This window comes from Triticum aestivum, chromosome 5B (assembly GCF_018294505.1).
Source record: "Triticum aestivum cultivar Chinese Spring chromosome 5B, IWGSC CS RefSeq v2.1, whole genome shotgun sequence".
NCBI classification, from domain to species: domain Eukaryota; kingdom Viridiplantae; phylum Streptophyta; class Magnoliopsida; order Poales; family Poaceae; genus Triticum; species Triticum aestivum.
Window position 1 is genome coordinate 279,955,041 of NC_057807.1, and position 19,369 is coordinate 279,974,409.

Consider the following 19,369-nt stretch of genomic DNA (forward strand, 5'->3'; position numbering starts at 1 on the left):
TATTCTGTAACTCCTGTTTTGAGTTACTAATATTAGCAATCGAACAAGTATCAAATACCCAGGAGCTACTATAAACACTAGTAAGGTACACATCAATAACATGTATATCAAATATACTCTTGTTCACTTTGCCATCCTTCTTATCCACCAAATATTCAGGGCATTTTCGCTTCCAGTGACCATTTCCTTTGCAGTAGAAGCACTCAGTTTCAGGCTTTGGTCTAGCTTTGGGCTTCTTCATGGGAGTGACAACTTGCTTGTCATTCTACTTGAAGTTCCCTTTCTTTCCCTTTGCCCTTTTCTTGAAACTAGTGGTCTGGTCGATCATCAACACTTTGATGCTCTTTCTTGATTTCTACCTTCGTCGATTTCAACATCAGGAAGAGCTCGTGAATCGTTTTCGTCATCCCTTGCATACTATAGTTCATCATGAAGTTCTAGTAACTTGGTGATGGTGACTAGAGAACTCAGTCAATCACTATCTTATCTAGAAGATTAACTCCCACTTGATTCAAGTGATTGTAGTACCCATACATTCTGAGCACATGCTCACTAGTTGAGCAATTCTCCACCATCTTTTAGGCAAAGTACTTGTCAGAGGTCTCATACCTCTTGACACAGGCATGAGTCTGAAATACCAATTTCATCTCTTGGAACATCTCATATGCTCTGTGACGTTTAAAAAGGTTTTTGAAATCCCGGTTCTAAGCCGTAAAGCATGGTGCACAAAACTATCAAGTAGTCATCATATTGAGCTAGCCAAACGTTCATAACGTCTGCATCTGCTTCTGCAATAGGTCTGTCACCTAGCGGTGCATCAAGGACATAATTCTTCTGTGCAACAATGAGGATACACCTCATATCACAGACCTAGTCCGCATCTTTGCTACTAACATCTTTCAACTTAGTTTTATCTAGGAACATATAAAAACATAGGGAAGCTATAACGCGAGATATTGATCTACAACATAATTTGCAAAAAACTATCAAGACTAAGTTCATGATAAATTAAAATTCAATTAATCATATTACTTAAGAACTCCCACTTAGATAGACATCCCTCTTGTCATCTAAATGATCACGTGATCCAAATCAACTAAACCATGTCTGATCATTCACATGAGATGGAGTAGTTTTCAATGGTGAACATCACTATGTTGATCATATCTACTATATGATTCACACTCGACCTTTCGGTCTCCAGTGTTCCAAGGCCATATCTGCATATGCTAGGCTCGTCAAGTTTAACCCAAGTATTTTGCGTGTGCAAAGCTGGCTTGCACCCGTTGTATGTGAACGTAGAGCCTATCACACCCGATCATCACGTGGTGTCTCAGCACGAAGAACTTTCGCAACGGTGCATACTCAGGGAGAACACTTGTACCTTAAAATTTAGTGAGAGATCATCTTATAATGCTACCGTCGAACTAAGCTTAAGATGCATAAAAGATAAACATCACATGAAATCAATATAAGTGATATGATATGGCCATCATCATCTTGTGCCTTTGATCTCTATCTCCAAAGCACAGTCATGATCACCATCGTCACCGGCGCGACACCTTGATCTCCAACATAGGATCGTTGTCGTCTCGCCAACTATTGTTTCTACGACTATCGCTACCGCTTAGTGATAATGTAAAAACAATTACAGGGCGATTGCATTGCATACAATAGAGCGACAACCATATAGCTCCTGCCAGTTGCCGATAACTCTGTTACAAAACGTGCTCATCTCATACAATAAAATTTAGCATCATGTCTTGACCATATCACATCACAACATGCCCTGCAAAAACAAGTTAGACGTCCTCTACTTTGTTGTTACAAGTTTTTTGTGGCTGCTACGGGCTGAGCAAGAACCGTTCTTTCCTACACATCAAAACCACAACAATTTTTTTTGTCAAGTATGTGTTGTTTTAACCTTCAACAAGGACCGGGCATAGCCACACTCGATTCAACTAAAGTTGGAGAAACTGACACCCGCCAGCCACCTATGTGCGAAGCACGTCGGTAGAACCAGTCTCGCGTAAGCGTACGCGTAATGTCGGTCCGGGTCGTTTCATCCGACAATACCGCTGAATCAAAGTATGACATGCTGGTAAGCAGTATGACTATTATCGCCCACAACTCACTTGTGTTCTACTCGTGCATATAACATCTATGCATAAACCTGGCTCGGATGCCACTGTTGGGGAATGTAGTAATTTCAAAAAAAAATCCTACGCACAGGCAAGATCATGGTGATGCATAGCAATGAGAGGGGAGAGTGTTGTCCACGTACCCTCATAGATCTAAAGCAGAAGCGTTATGACAACGCGGTTGATGTAGGCGTACGTCTTCACGATTGACCGATCCTAGTACCGAACGTACGACACCTCCGTGATCTGCACATGTTCAGCTCGGTGACGTCCCACGAACTATGATCCAGCAAAGTGTCGAGGGAGAGTTTTGTCAGCACGACAACGTGATGACGGTGATGATGATGCTAACGACGCAGGGCTTCGCCTAAGCACCGCAACGATATGACCGAGGTGGATTATGGTGGAAGGGGGCATCGCACACGGCTAAGAGAACAATGATTAACTTGTGTGTTCATGGGGTGCCCCCCTCCCCCGTATATAAAGGAGTGGAGGAGGGGAGGGTCGGCCCTCTACTATGGCGCGCCCTCGGGAGTCCTACTCCCACCGGGAGTAGGATTCCCCCCTTCCAAGTAGTAGGAGTAGGAGAGAAGGAAGGGGAAGAGAGAAGAGAAGGAAGGAGGGGGCGCCGCCCCCCCCCCCCCTATTCCAATTCCGACTAGGCCTTGGGGGAGGGGGGGCTGCCCTAGGCAGCCCCTCTCTCTCTCCCTTAAAGCCCAATAAGGCCCATATACTCCCCGGCGAATTCCTGCAACTCTCCGATACTCCGATAAATACCCGAACCACTCAGAACCTTTCCGATGTCCAAATATAGCCTTCCAATATACCGATCTTTACATCTCAAACATTTCGAGACTCCTCGTCATGTCCCTGATCTCATCCGGGACTCCAAACAACCTTCGGTGCATCAAAACACATAAACTCATAATACCGATCGTCACCGAACGTTAAGCATGCGGACCCTACGGGTTCGAGAACTATGTAGACATGACCGAGACATATCTCCGATCAATAACCAATAGAGTAACCTGGATGCTCATATTGGCTCCCACATATTCTACGAAGATCTTTATCGGTCAAACCGCATAACAACATACGTTGTTCCCTTTGTCATCGGTATGTTATTTGTCCGATATTCGATCGTCCGTATCATCATACCTAGTTCAATCCCGTTATCAGAAAGTCTCTTTACTCATTCCGTAATGCATCATCCCGCAACTAACTCATTAGTCATATTGCTTGCAAGGCTTATAGTGATGTGCATTACCGAGAGGGCCCAGAGATATCTCTATGACAATCGTAGTGACAAATCCTAATCTTGATCTATGCCAACTCAACAAACACCATCGGAGACACCTGTAGAGCACCTTTATAATCACCCAGTTACGTTGTGACGTTTGGTAGCACACAAAGTGTTCCTCCGGTATTCGGGAGTTGCATAATCTCATAGTCATAGGAACATGTATAAGTCATGAAGAAAGTAGTAGCAACATACTAAACGATCAAGTGCTAAGCTAACGGAATGGGTCAAGTCAATCACATCATTACCTAATGATGTGATCCCGTTTATCAAATGACAACTCATGACTATGGCTAGGAAACTTAACCATCTTTGATTAACGAGCTAGTCAAGTAGAGGCATACTAGTGACACTCTATTTGTCTATGTATTCACACATGTACTAAGTGTCCGGTTAATACAATTCTAGCATGAATAACAAACATTTACCATGAAATAAGGAAATAAATAATAACTTTATTATTGCCTCTAGGGTATATTTCCTTCAATTCCACCAGAGGAACTTCCCTTTCGGAGGGGGAAATCAAAGCCATCGTCATCACCAACACCCCTCTCATCTTTGGGAGGCCAATGTCCATCAACATCTTCAACATCACCATCTCCTCTCAAACCCTAGTTCATCTCTTGTGTTCAACCTTTGTACCGGAACCTTAGATTGGTACCTTTGGGTGACTAGTAGTGTTGATTACATCTTGTAGTTGTTACTATATGGTTTATTTGGTGGAAGATTATATGTTCATATCCATTATGCTATTTAATACCCCTCTAATCTTTAGCATGATTATCATTTGTGAGTAGTTACTTTAGTTCTTGAGGTCACGAGAGAAATCATGTTGCAAGTAATCATGTGAACTTGATATGTGTTCGATATTTTGATGATATGTATGTTGTGATTCCCTTAGTGGTGTCATGTAAACGTCGACTACATGGCACTTCACCATCTTTGGGCCTAAGGGAATGCATTTCGAAGTGGTTATTAGATGATGGGTTGCTAGAGTGACAGAAGCTTAAACTCTAGTTCATGCGCTACTTCGTAAGGGGCCAATTTGGATCCAAATGTTTAATGCTATGGTTAGATTTTATCTTAATACTTTTCTCATAGTTGCGGATGCTTGCGAGGGGGTTAACCATAAGTGGGAGGTTTGTTCAAGTTTGAATAGCACCAAAGCACCCGTCCACCCACATATCAAATTATCAAAGTACGCAAACCAAATCAACATAATGAAAGTGACTAGATGAGATTCTCGTGTACCCTCAAGAACGCTTTGCTTATTATAAGAGACCATTTTGGCCTATCCTTTGCCACAAAAGGATTGGGCTACCTTGCTGCACTTTATTTACCATTACTGTTACTTGTCCATTACAAATTATCTTGCTATCAAACTACCTGTTACCGACTATTTAAGTGCTTGCAGAAAATACCTTGCTGAAAACCACTTGTCATTTCCTTCTGCTCCTTGTTGGGTTCGACAATCTTACTTATCAAAAGGACTACGATTGATCCCCTATACTTGTGGGTCATCAACCCTTCACCCCCACCTTTTCTTCAGAGAGCTATTAGAACGTGACTACACTTCCACCATTCATTGTCTGAGAGAGAACCACCTACTCATGTATTGAGATCAAGGCATTCCAGTCCAATCTTTTGAACCTTGATTTCTAGCCTCCTCGAATTGCTTTCCACATCAATCCTTAATCCAAATTTGTGAAAGAGTGATTGAGTGTGGAGGAAACTGTTTTTGGAAGCACAAGATCAAGGAGTTCATCATCAACAACACCATCTATTACCTTTTGGAGAGTGGTGTCTCCTAGATTGATTAGCTGTCGCTTGGGAGCCTTCAAGATCTTGTGGAGTTGAACCAAGGAGTTTGTAAGGGCAAGGATATCACCTACTTCATTAAGATCTACCCTGAGTGAGGCTAGGCCTTCATGGAGATAAGCCATGGTGGAATAGACAAGGTTGCTTCTTCGTGGGCCCTTCGTGGGTGGAGCTCTCTGTGGACTCGCGTAGCCGTTGCCATCCATGGGTTGAAGGGATAGCACCACATATTGGAACCATGTCAAATACCATCATGTCTTCATTGCGTGTAATCTTCCATCTCTACCCCTTTACTTTCTGCACAATTGCATGTTGTATTCTTTCCACTGCTCCATCTCTAGATATGCATGTGTAGGAAGCTTTGGGTGTAACAATATCTGAATTGAACTTGGCTGGACTCATTAGTCAATGGGTGACCATGAAGCCGTTGCAGCTATGCTCTCTAGTGGATATCCAGGTGGTGGATATCTTCCTCACCATTCCGTCGAGTGAGATGATGACTGGCGATTGGTGCTGCTTGGCGATGGCGGAACCGCCGCGACCGACCTCTTTATAACGTGCGCCGGCGAGGCAGGGAACTAGGGATGGTGGGAACATGTCGATGGCGGGAGAGAACATTGGCATAAGGGGGTGATGAAGGGTAGGCGGAATGGCTATGGGGGGCGGGGTGCCACGTTTTTTCTCTAGCTAGCGGCCATACGAGGCGGCCGAGCAAATGTTAGAGATGACCCCCGAGATTAAATTGAAAGGCCGCATTGCAAAAAAGTGAAGTCCTCACATGCGTCGTCTATGACCTTTTTCCCGCGAACCGCAACAATTGTGGTCCTCGCACTGAGTCAGCACGCCACACCAACCATGTTACGATCAAAAACGGCAGAATGACCAATGTGCTCATAAAGCAACCCAAGGTGATTGGTTCATCACATTTGATAGTTGGGTGATGAATGTGCTCATCTGATGAGAGTTCAGTGACCATTGGTGTGTTTATCTCATAACTAAACTAGGTTTTTGAGCCTTTTTGCTATATTTCATTGATAATATGGTCATATCCATGTCATAGTTCACAACAACATACCCATATTCGGCACAACACATGGGTCTTACTATACTAAACAAGATTGCCAAAGGGACTTTCCAACTTTTTGTGGGAAGAAAATTGAGTACCCATTTTTAAGTACCAGAAATGTTTTTTTTGTGAAGCAAGTACCACAAAGAAGATAAAAAATTGGACTTTGCAATTTTCACACAAAGTAGACCATATTGGAGGCCTACTGCCGAAATATTTTTAATTTTCGAGTTGTTTTGCTATATTCTCTTTATTAAATGAATTTCTAGACATTTACCAAAAAAATCAAAATTGAACTACAAGTGTATTATAGTTTGGTGCTAGAAAATGGCAAAAATCATTTTAAGATACTCAAGTAGGATTGTATGTAGTATCCACACACAAAGTTGATAGATCCACCCCCTTGCTATGAATAGCCAATGTTGCCAATTTTGATCCCATTTTGTTTTTTAAAGAAAATGCATAAATGCTTAAAAATATAATTCTTTTGAGGGAGTCCTTTTATGTGAACTAGTTTCCAGGAAAAATGATAAAGTTGCAATACCACATTTTTAAAGTCTTCATAAAATGGACTATTGGAATTGTAATACTTCACATCTCACCCTAGCTTTAATAGGGCCAGGAACAAGTTTTACATTGCAAGTTTTACATGCTAGACACAACCATGCTCACATCATTTACCGAAGCATTGTGCCTTCAACCTATCTGCATACGAGGAAGCATTGAAGACAAAAAAGGCCCCCCAATTTGATGTGATGTCAGTGAACTTATGTAATAGAACCTGTCAAGTACATGCTCTATTTTTATTGGACATGATGCACTATTTTGGTAGTTTTGCAAGTACATGCTACTGTCATATTATTTTGGACTACTTTTGGCGGTTTTGCAAGTACCACTTTTTTTTGGATAGACATGCTTGTGTAGAACATTGATTCTTCAGAACATAGCATACATACTACAAGATTCTTATGAACATAGATTTTCTTAAACATAGCATAACATAGAAAACCCAACACAAATTTTCTAGAACATTGATTCTCCATAGAATAGCATAACATGATTCTTTAGTTGCATCTAGAATAAACACTCTTTCATAGCATAATCATAAGGGTATTCACATGTCAGACCCTCAACTTAGCAACTTACGATACTAAGATAGCAACCTACGATAGCATTATGATAGCAGCAACATTATGATTTAGAACATTGCGATAGCAACAACATGCGTCGGGCCTGGAGGTGCTTCGAGTGGTGCACTTTTGTCACATACTCCTGCTCCACTATTGGTGTCTTCCTGCAGCCCGACTTTGGTATCTTGGTCACTCCATCTCATCATCGGCATCCTTCTCAACCATATCCTCATCATCGTCCAGAGTAATCGGCAGATTCATGCCTCCGGCACAGGCATCATGATCACCACCGCAATGACATCGGGATCTGGGTTAGCCACGGTGCCACGAGAGTGGTACTCCTAGCAACGAGCTTGTTGTCTGTGATCTAGAGACTCTAGTGCCTCGTGCATTACCTAGAGGAGAATCTTGATTGGAATCACCCCCTTGACATGATCATGAATCACCCGCCCGATCTCCTCCCTTATTGCACCCAATATCACGCCCATCGCGTGCTTCACTAGAGCTTTCACGCTCGAAAAACGGGAGAAGGTATCCTTGCACTTTGCAAGACTGCATCACCACCGCAAAACTCCCCCATCGCCGCATCCATCAACATTCACGTGAAGTGGTTATCACGAGTGGGCATGGAGAGTGGTGAATGTGGCCGGGCAGGGAGAGTAATGAATGCGAGTGGGTGGGTGGCTATGAAATCAAATGTGAGGCCGTTGAATGATGTGTGTTGTGAGTGGGTGGTCAAATGAGAATGGGTGGGTGTTCTCTGTTGTGTGGTGAATGTTGTGTGTTGTGTGGTCAAATGCTAGTTTCTCTGACTGAAATTAGTTCACTCTCCGGATCTAGTTCAATGACCGAAACATGCATTTTGCGAATTAAAAGAAGGAGGAGACTGAACTAGCAAAGATACTCCTTCCTTTTCGGTTTATAGGGCTCGATTTGAAAATCTCTTGAACCATAGTAGATGATGAGTGGTGGTATAAATTTCATAGTTTGCACAAGTACTTAATCAACACACTCATTTTTCTCAAAAAATTGTGTTTTACCAATGCATTAATTACTACACATGCATGCATGACAACTAAATGACCAAGAACTTGTACATGCATTTGTGAGTTTTCTCTTAGTCCTTGCACACAATGATTTAATGCAACTTGAAACTGAATATGTGATGGTAAGTAGTAGAATTGGGACTTATAAAATGGAAAATAATTTTTTGAGATGAACCCTATAAACCAGAAAGGAGGTAGTAGCTCTGAATTTGCTCGGTTTCTTTGTAGTTTTCTTCGTTTCATTGCAAAGTGAACACACATCAAACAAAAGATAGCAAACTGAATTGTGAAGGTGGCTCTATGGTTGATAAACAACAAACAAGCATCAAATACATCATTATCTCTTTGTCCAGCATGCCAAAAGACACCAAGCTGACAACACTTTAGAGCAAACTCAGTGGATTATGTCAATTTACAATGTAGTTCCACACAAAAGACGACATTATAAAATGCCAAACTCATTAAATTATGTCAATTTGCAAACTCACAAAATATAACTTGCTAGTTTCCATTATGAATGCCAACTTTAAAGCAGTCTCTGGATCAGTCCTATTCGATGAAAAAATAATGCAGTTAGGAAGGCAACAATTGTGTCGCCCTATGGTCAAATCTTAGTCGTACTAGTTTGGTCATAGACTTGAGGGATTCAAGGACTGGAATCCAGGAGTTATGTTATCCCAGTTCGACCCAATCCCCATCGTGGTTAATTGGTTGAAGGCTATGTCGCTCGGCATTGTTGCGTCGTCACAACTTCCCTCAAGCTATCATAGTTCCCCTCAAGCCCTCCCTCAAGCTGCTCCAGATCATATAGGGGGGGTTGGGGACGAAGGAAGTGGCGGAGCAGTGGATCGATCGACAACGAACCATCGAGTGAAGGCTGGGTTGGACGGGCGATGGATGAGATTAGGAGGGGGAGGTTGCTACTTGTGAGCCGTGTTGGGATTTCCTCGAAGAGGAGAGGATGATGCAGTACAGTAGAGACAAGTATTTTCCTCAGTTAAGAACCAATATTATCAATACAGTAGGAGAATCACGCAACACCTCGTTAGCAGTACCTACACACAAAATAATAAATACTTGCACCCAACGCGAACAAGGGGTTGTCAATCCCTCGGCGGTTAATTGCAAGGATCAAATCTCGTAGTGATAGATAGATAGAACAAAAATACAAAATAAAATAACATAAATAAAATTGCAGCAATGTATTTTTGGATTTTATATATGATAAAAGTAGACCCTGGGCCCATAGTTTTCACTAGAGGCTTCTTTTTTGAAAATAGCATACGGTGGGTAAACAAATTACTGTTGGGCAATTGATAGAAAAACGAATAATCATGACGATATCCAAGGCAATGATCATGTATATAGGCATCACGTTCAAGACAAGTAGACCAACTCCTGCCTGCATCTACTACTACTACTCCACATAGCAACCGCTATCTAGCATGCATCTAGAGTATTAAGTTCATAAATAACGGAGTAAAGTCTTAAGCAAGATGACATGATGTAAGTAAACGCACGCATGAATAAACTTCATCTTTTTATCCTTAATGACAACAATACAAATACGTGTCTTGTCCTTTCCTGTCACTGTGATATAGACCACCGCAAGATTGAACCCATCACAAAGCACCTCTCCCATTACAAGAAAAATCAATCTAGTTGGCCAAACCAAATAAATAGACCGGAGAGAAATACAAAGCTATAATAGTCATGCATAAAAGAGTTCAAAGAATACTCAAATAATATTCATGGATAATCTGATCATAAACTCATAATTCATCGGATCCTAACAAATACATCGTAAAAAGTGATTACATCGGATGGAACTCCAAGAACATCGAGGAGAACATTGTATTGAAGATCAAAGAGAGAGAGAGAGAGGAAGCCATCTAGCTACTAGCTATGGACCCGTAGGTCTGTGGGCAACTACTCACCACATCATTGGAAGGGCATCAAGATTGATGTAGAGCCCCTCCGTGGTCGATTCCTCCTTCGGCAGAGTGCTGGAAAAGGCCTCCAGATGGGATCCAGCGAGAACACAAACTTGCGGCGGTGGAAAAGGTATTTTGGGTGGCTCCGTGTTGGTTTCCCAATTTTAGATAATTTATAGAGGTGGAATTAGGTCAGACAGACGAACATGGGCCCCACAAGCCACCAGGGCGCGCCTACCCCCTTGGGCGTGCCCTTGTGCCTTGTGGGCTACTCCTTCATCTTCTGGCCCTCTCGTAAAGCTTTCATGGTCTCTTATGTCTAGAAAAAAATCGTCAAAATGTTTCGTGGCATTTGGACTGTACTGATATTCTGGAAAACCAAAAACAGATAAAAAATATCAACGGACACTTGGCACTAAGGTAATAAGTTAATAAGTTTTTTTTTTGCGAGAAAATTTTCGATCTATTCATCTTCAATCATGGCAGTACAACGAATACCAGAAATAATAAAAATTACATCCAGATCCATAGACCACCTAGCGACGACTACCAGCACTGAAGCGAGCCGAAGGCGCGCCACCGTCATCGCCCCTCCATCGCCGGAGTCGAGCACAACTTGTTGTAGTAGACAGTCGGGAAGTCGTCGTGCTAAGGCCCCGTAGGACCAGCGCACCAGAACAGCAACCGTCGCAGATGAAGAATAACGTAGACCAGAAAGATCCAATCCGAAGACACGCGAACGTAGACGAACAACGACGAGATCCGAGCAAATCCACCAAAGATAGATCCGCCGGAGACACACCTCCACACGCCCACCAACGGTGCTAGACGCGCCGCCGGAACGGGGACTAGGCGGGGAGACCTTTATTCCATCTTCAGGGAGCCACTGCCGTCTCGTCTTCCTGAGCAGGACACAAACCCTAGCAAAACTGAAAGAAACGACTAAAAACGGAGCCCTCCCGCCGGCCCTTGCCGAGATCCACCGTGCCCCCATGGCCCTAGGGCCACCGGAGAGGAGGCAGACCTGCGGCGGTGACAGCGGGAGGCAGAAACCCTAACTTTTTTGTGGAGGAAGGAAGAGGCTTATGCCTACTCCCGATGGTGACATATAAGTTAATAAGTTAGTCCCCAAAAAATGATATATAATAACATATAAATGCATATAAAACATCCAAAATTGATACTATAATAGCATGAAATAATAAAAAATTATAAATATGTTGGAGATGTATCAAAGATATATGTGACGGCCATGCAAGGCAACCATTCTTCGATCGCTGTCGGCGGACTGAGTCGTGGAATCGGGCACGGCGTCAGTTGTGTGGGAGGAGCTACCCCGGATTGGGTTGTGCGAAATGAGAGAGAGCCGACCCAACCCTATGCCGGTCTCACATGTCAGCATTTAAGCGATCCCACTTGTCATTAACACAGCCAAGTAAGTGTCAACGGGTTTGAGTGGACAAAAACTCTCCATTTAGGCCTTTGCGAGGTTCGGAGTGAATGTAAAAGGACGACAGTGAGAAAAGTTAATACAATCGGCAATACTGAGCAGTACTATGGAACTAAGGCATGAAAATAGACAAAAACATTAAGATAAAATTTTCTTATCAATCATTGTACATGTCATTTTTTTTAACACACTGCAATCAAAGTCGCTCATATACACGATCATACACTCACTTCTATGAAAGCACACACTCACATCCTATCCTTATGAGCACCTTCGAGAAACTGAGCCGACATAGCATCTTGAGATTGATGAAGTCAGCACAGGTGCCTCGTAGTCGATGGGAATGTCTCCTCCCACTAAACGAACATAATCATAAAGACTGAAATAATTTCAGGAAACACGAGCACTAATTTCAAGTTTAGAACTTGAATCCTGATGGTTAAGGACACCACTGTCCTGCTAACCATCCAATCACATGTTGATTCACCTCTTATGATGTAAACTATATCACCCTAGTTTGTTTCAAAAAAGAAAAGACATCTCATATAATGGAGATCAGCAATTTTAACATGCTTCCTCTTATCCCCTTTTTTCACATGAAAGGTAAGAGTATATAATAGATCTGAGCCATTGACCTCACTGATTAGTGGTTTGATTAACTTTTATCTTCTTACCTTACATGTAAAAGGAGAGGGTAAGAGGGAGCATGTTAAAATTTGCCAATGGAGATAGATGTTAGTATTCTTTTGTTGCTGTAAAAGAAGACTATTTTTTTCTCTCTCTTCCACCTCAGCAAGTATACTATGTTGGTGCAAAGTTGAGAAAGGTGAATTTATCAAAAAATAAATAAATAAGAAAGGAGAAAACTGGCCGTAGGCGGCGTCGGGAGGCGGAGGCGGAGGCGGAGCCACCGCTTCGAGAGACGTCTCCTTCTTCGAGTCTCTTGACTCTCCACAATCCATCCTAGGTTCACCGCTAAAATGGAAGTGTTGAGCTCCCACAACCCTCGCGTCTGGCGCTTTTGTGTCGTCCGCCGCCGAGGCAACCCGACGGCTCCTCCTCAGCGCCGTCAGCTCCAGCGACCGCCTCCCACCCCTCACCGTCAAACTGCTCCACGGCCGCCTCCTCCGGCTCGGCCTCCTCGCTGACCTTTACACGTTCCTCCTTCGCGCGCTCTCCTCCTCCGGCCTCCACCTCCATGTCCTCTGCCTATACTCCCTCTTTCCCAAACCCTCCCACCTAGCCTTGCCGGTAGCCCTCAAGTCCGCCTCCCGCCTCCGCAACCCTCTCAGAGTCGGCGAGCAGCTGCACGCGCGCTCCCTCAAGCTCCCTTCCGACTCCACCCCCCACATTCTCACGTCCCTGCTAAGTCTGTACGCTAAATGTGGGCTTTTGCAACACGCACGGAGCGTGCTCGAAGAAATGCCCTGCCCCAGCACAGTCTCTTGGACCGCACTCATCACCGCGTATATGGACGCGGGGCGTGCCAGGGAAGCTGTTGCCGTTGCGAGGGATGCATTCGCTAGTGGAATGCGTCCAGACAGCTTCATGGCTGCGCGGGTCCTGACCGCGTGCGCCCGGGTCGCGGATTTGGGCACCGGGGAGGCAGTGTGGAGGACTGCAGAGCGGGAGGGGATAGCGAGCAGTGTGTTTGTGGCAACTGCAGCGGTGGATTTGTATGTCAAGTGCGGTGAGATGGCCAAGGCAAGGGAGGTGTTTGACAGGATGCCGGAGAAGAATGTAGTGGCTTGGGGTGCTATGGTTAGCGGATATGCTTCCAACGGGCATACGCAAGAGGCTCTGCAGCTCTTCTTTGCAATGCAGGCTCAGGGAGTGAGACCAAATTGCAGGACAGGAGCTGGTGCACTCTCAGCGTGCACGCAGTTGGGTGCATTTGATCTGGCACAGCAGGTTGTTGCTGTGGTGGACTGGGATCAGCTTCTTGACAACCCAGTTCTAGGGACTGCGTTGATTGAAATGTACTCCAAGTTTGGGAGCACGGCCGAGGCATGGTTCGTGTTCCAGCAGATGAGAAAGAGGGGCATTACTGTTTGGAACGCCATGGTTTTGGGGCTCAGCATGACTGGACATGATAGGTCTGTGTTTGCCCTTGTAGGCCAGATGGAGAAGTCAGGCATGAAATTGAATGGCATGACTTTCATGAGCCTTCTCTACAGCTGTACTCATGCCGGCCTTGTACAAGATGGACGGCGCTACTTCCATAACATGACTCAGTTATACCGCATTGCTCCTAGGATTGAGCACTACGGTTGTATGGTCGACCTTCTCAGTCGCGCTGGGATGCTCAAGGACGCTCATCGGCTTATTAGTGAAATGCCAATGCAGGCAAATGCTGCCGTCTGGAGTGCACTTCTTGGTGGCTGCAAGATTCACCGAGACGCTGAGCTTGCTGAACATGCCTTGAAACAGCTCATCCTGCTAGAGCCCTGGAACTCTGGGAACTATGCCATGCTCTCCGACATATACTCTAACAGCAGCAGATGGAAGGATGATGCAAAGCTTAGATTGCACATGAAGGTGATAGGGGTCAAGGAGGTCACCGGATATAGCTGGGTTGACTTTGATGGTAAGGTCCACAAGTTCCATGTTGGAGATAACTGGCATCCCCTCATGGATCAAATATACAAAAAGCTAGATGAATTAGGCATGGAAATGGAAACCATAGGTTACAAACCAACTACTGATGTTGTCATGTTTAACGTTGAAGATGAGGAGAAGGAGCACACTCCAGTTCATCATAGCGAGAAACTTGCCATTGCATTTTGCCTTCTCACCACCAGACCAGGCGAGGCCATTAGGGTCATCAAGAACACCAGGGTTTGCACCGACTGTCACACTGATATTAAACTTATATCAAGGATAACTCATCGGGAGATCATTGTTCGGGATAACAGCAGATTTCATTGTTTCAGAGATGGTTGTTGCTCTTGTAATGATTACTGGTAGAAGTAGAAATATGATGCCGGTTACAAAAGATTAGCAGCGTACTTTTTAACTTGTAAACTAGAGTTAGATAGATTTTTAGTTACACAAAATTTTGACATATTGAGGTTTTCTTTTACTCAATTGTTTCGACTGTAAGTAATCTGAAGGTGCTAGTTTGTTTACAGCTACAGTTTATCACAGAAATTAAAATTTCTCAATGCTGCTGAAATTTCCGTGCCCCCTTTGGTTGTTAAATTTCTTGTTGTACTTTCAGATCCTGGTGTTCAGGCTCTAACAAACCCCCTCCATCCGAAAATAAGTGTCTTAACTTTGTACTGTAGAATTAGTTGTGACAATGTTTGACATGCGATGCTCACAACAGTTCATCTGTACATTATCAGGATGAACTGAAGATATATATGATTCGATGCAATGCTAAATCCCTCTCTCTCTCAAAAAAAAAAAAGAAGCAGCTAAATCCGAATGCATAACCAATGCCTTTTAACCATTTTTTACTGTGGGGAATACATTTTTACTCTGGATGCTTTCCAGGAATGTCCATCTGCAGCAAAAACCTCAATATGATCTCTATAGTACTACATTTTTACTGAGGTAACCGACCTCTATCATTTAAGATCTCGCCACTTGAGATTCAGGTCCATAAGGGAACCTAAGAGTATCTCCAGCAGTTTCCCTGGAAAACTTCACCTATTGACCCTTTAGGGCATCTTTCTATAAAATTTCTCGGTGTGAAAGGCGTGTGGCTGTAACAGTTCCCCTATAAACCTCTCTCTAAACAAAGCCTGACATGTGTGTTTCACACATACTCTTCTAAAAAAGAGCAAACCCCATTGAAGACGGGATTGAGGTACAACAAGGCCATTTCCATCCACCTCACGGAGCCGTACGTCGACGTTACCGCTCATACAGCTTCCAGCCAGCGAGTAGTTAGCTTTCCTCTAGAAGTCATGGAAGTGTGGATAAATCGGTAGAAGGTTTTTATTTCTTAAAATTCGCCCTATCCGTCCTAAATATGGACGGAGAGCAGTCTTGAGTTTTGGAGGGTCCTCGAGATCTCATTTTAGGTCGAGTAGAAACGCTAGGGAGTCTCCAGCATGCACGAAGACGCCAACAGAGCTACTGCTACTGGTGGCGCGGTGGCCAACAACATGTGGCGGCGTGGTGGTGATGTCGCGATGGTGCTGCTGACAGCACACGGGTAGCGGCGGGTGTGGCGGCGAGGCGACAGTGGTGGGGATGATCGAAGGTGTGCGGGCGGTGGCCGCGAGGCAGCGATGGTGTGACGCTATGGCGGCCGACAGCCGCGTGGCAGCAGTGGTGCGGCCCAACGGCAGGCGGCTGCAAGGCTTGTTGGTGGTGCGGCGGTCATCTGTTATATGGGAAGATGCATCCTATAGAAAAAACGAGGTGTTTCTTAGGGTAAAATTACAAAAAAAAAATTGGGTTTAGGGGAGTTGTTGGAGTTTGTTTTTTATGCCAATTTTTAGTTGGTTTCTATTGGCGAAAGGGAACCTGCTCGAGATGCTCTAATTTGTGTCTCCTTACTATTAGTCCGACTGTCCGAGTGATTTGAGAGTGAAAAACTCATATTTGGAGGAGTTGCGTGGCGACGCGGGGGCGCGCCCTGCTCACGCCATCGCCACAACCTCCTCACTCGCTTCCCCGCACCGCCACCGGAGGACGCCGACGGGCAAAGCACGCGCGGCTGATGGCGGCGGCGGGGGCTCTGTTGCGTGGCGTCTCGGCGGTCTGGGGCGTCAGACCCGCTCGTCTCGCCCAACCCCTCGGTTCTCTCTGCGCTGCTACCTGCCCTGCTCGCGGCGGCGCTCGTCTACGTCGTCCCGGTGTCCCTGCCGGCCAATCTCGGTCCCTTGTGTGCAGCGGCTTGTCGCTGCTTGCTCGGGCGCAGACTGGTGCGGGCCGGGGGCGGATCTCGGGCTCCTTTCCCAGATCCGGCCGGTGTTGGCTGGGGCGCGAGATGGGGTCGGCCGGTGGTTTCAGCGGCGGTGGTGGCGGGCGGTAGTTGGTGCCGCCTATAGGTGGTGCAGGGGGCGCCAGCAGCTGGAGTTGGGCGCACGCGACCTGGGCGGCGGCCACCGCGGTGTCGCGTGGCTGGTCGTGGTGGTGCGGCGCACGGCGGTGCTGGCCTGGTGCTCGTCGGGCAGCGTGGTTGGGGCTTCTCAGGTCCGGTGCTGTCCAGATCTGGCGTCCTCGGCCGATGGTTCGGCAAAGACTCTGCTCCTGCCGATGAGCTGCTGGCGTGGAGGTGTCTCCGTCCGGTGGCGTGGTGGCGGCTCGCTGCTGGCTGCACAGCGGTGCGTGGCTGGGAGATGTAGGCGGCTGGCCCGACCTTCTTCGGTGAGGTTTGTGTGCGCCTTGGGCAGGTTGGATTCGTCAGGGCGGTCGTGCGAGGGTGGCTCCTCTGCTCGCGTCCTCCTGCGGATCGGGCACCCCGGCACGCCATGCTCAGCTCCACCCCCTTTGGCTGCTTTGGCGGTCTGGTGTTGGTCCCACGGGGTGCTTGGTAGCCGTCATTGCAGGGAGGTTGGTTGCCTTCGTGTGGTGGTGACTCCGGTCTCATCAGCGACGTGGCTAAGCAAAAGGGTGACGTGGGTGATGCTACGAGTGAATGCCCTGTGTCAGCTTTGGTCAGCACCGGCGGCAGCGACGCCCTTTGGCGTCGGATCCCTCCTTGGAGGTGTCGTTGTGTGATGCATTGGTTGCCCGCCTACTCTGCTCGTTCTCTAGGTGAAAGCCTTAGATCCAGCTTATGGGTCGGACTGCGGCGGCGTCCTTGATGTCGTTTTACCACCTTGGTGGCGCCTGTCTTCGGAGACGTTACTCCATGTTGCTTGTCTGAGGCTTGGGGTGGTGCTTGGCTGGTTTGGGGTGAGTGGTCAGTGGTGGTGGTGGTGCGGCCGGTCTGGGGTCGACGATGGTGTGTGTCATGTTCAAGTGCTCCTCGGTCGTGTCTCTGCTTGGCGGTGCCCTGCGGCTTCGTCGTTGGCACACAGGTGTTGTGGTGTCGTCTCAGCGTCGCATAACCTTTCGAATGTACCCCCGACACAGGTGGTGCCGCGGCGTTGTGCAGTCTCGGTTGTGGGGGTGCCTTTCGATTGCGTCGACAATGCAGTGTCGCGGTTTGGTTTGCTAGGCGATGCCCTTCGACTATGCCAGTGGCACACATGTGTCGTGGCGTCGTCTCGACCTCGCGTGGCCCTTCGAATGTGCCTCGCGACACATGTGGTGTCGCGACGTTGTGCAGTCTTGGATACGTGGAGCCTTTCGATGGCGTCGGCGGTGCAGTGCCGTGGTTTGGTCCGGCTGGCCAATGTCGTTAGACTTCTCCTATGGTGCTCTTTCTTGTGTTCTCCCTCGTTGTTTCCTCTGTTATGTGTTTTGTTAGCGTGAGTTGTTTTCTGTTTATCTCTTCTCCCTTGTGCCCCCTGTACTTCTGGTTCGCTTGAACCCATCTTGCGACGGCTGCAAAGCCTTGCAAATGAATACAATTCAGGTGGGAGGCTTTGCCTTCCCCGGTGACATTCAGAAAAAAAAACTTGTATTTAGTTAAGTTTTGGAATTAGGGGTAGTTGATTCTTTTTGACCCAAATATCACTGGTACTCCTTAAATTTGAGTTTTAAAAGATCTGCTAGAGATGCCGGGAGCAAACATAGAGGGTGCTTGGATACGTTTTAGTCCCATGACTAAGGGCATGCTTGGATCCAAGGGACTATTTTTAGTCTGACTAAAACTAGTCTCTTTTAGAGGCTAAAGTTCCAATCACCTCTGACTAAAGAGAGGCTAGAACTAGTCTTGAGACTAAAAATTTTTAGTCAGGGGAACCCTATTAAAATGTGGATTAGTCCTCTCTCTCTCCTTATTTAACTCCCCTCCTTTAACACATGCGAGTTTTGGATTGGAGGGTTTGAAGGATAATAAATGCTCATTAACTCGATTTTAGTCTATTTAGTATTTGTATCCAAGCATTGGTGAGGCTAGCAAGTTTTAGTCCCACTATTTTTAGAGGGTGCTTGGATACGTTTTAGTCCTATGACTAAAAGTAGTGGGACTAAAACTTGCTAGCCTGACCCATGCTTGGATACAAATACTAAATAGACTAAAATCGAGTTAATGAGCATTTATTATCCTCAAAATCCTCCAATCCAGAACTCACGTGTGTTAAAGAAGAGGAGTTAAATGAGGAGAGAGAGGACTAATCCACATTTTAGTAGGATTTCCCTGACTAAATTTTTTTAGTCTTAAGACTAGTTCTAGCCTCTCTTTAGTCAGGAATGATTGGAACTTTAGCCTCTAAAAGAGACTAGTTTTAGTCAGACTAAAAATAGTCCCTTGAATTCAGCATGCCCCCGAGAACAATTTTAAGTCCGTACAAAAGCAGTCCCACAAAGCCTTCAACCCCGGAGCTTGGCAATTTCATGTCGAGCGCCGCCGCGGCGATACACCGCGTCCTCCTTCAGGGCGTCAGCTCCAGCGATCGCCTCCCACCCCTCACCGT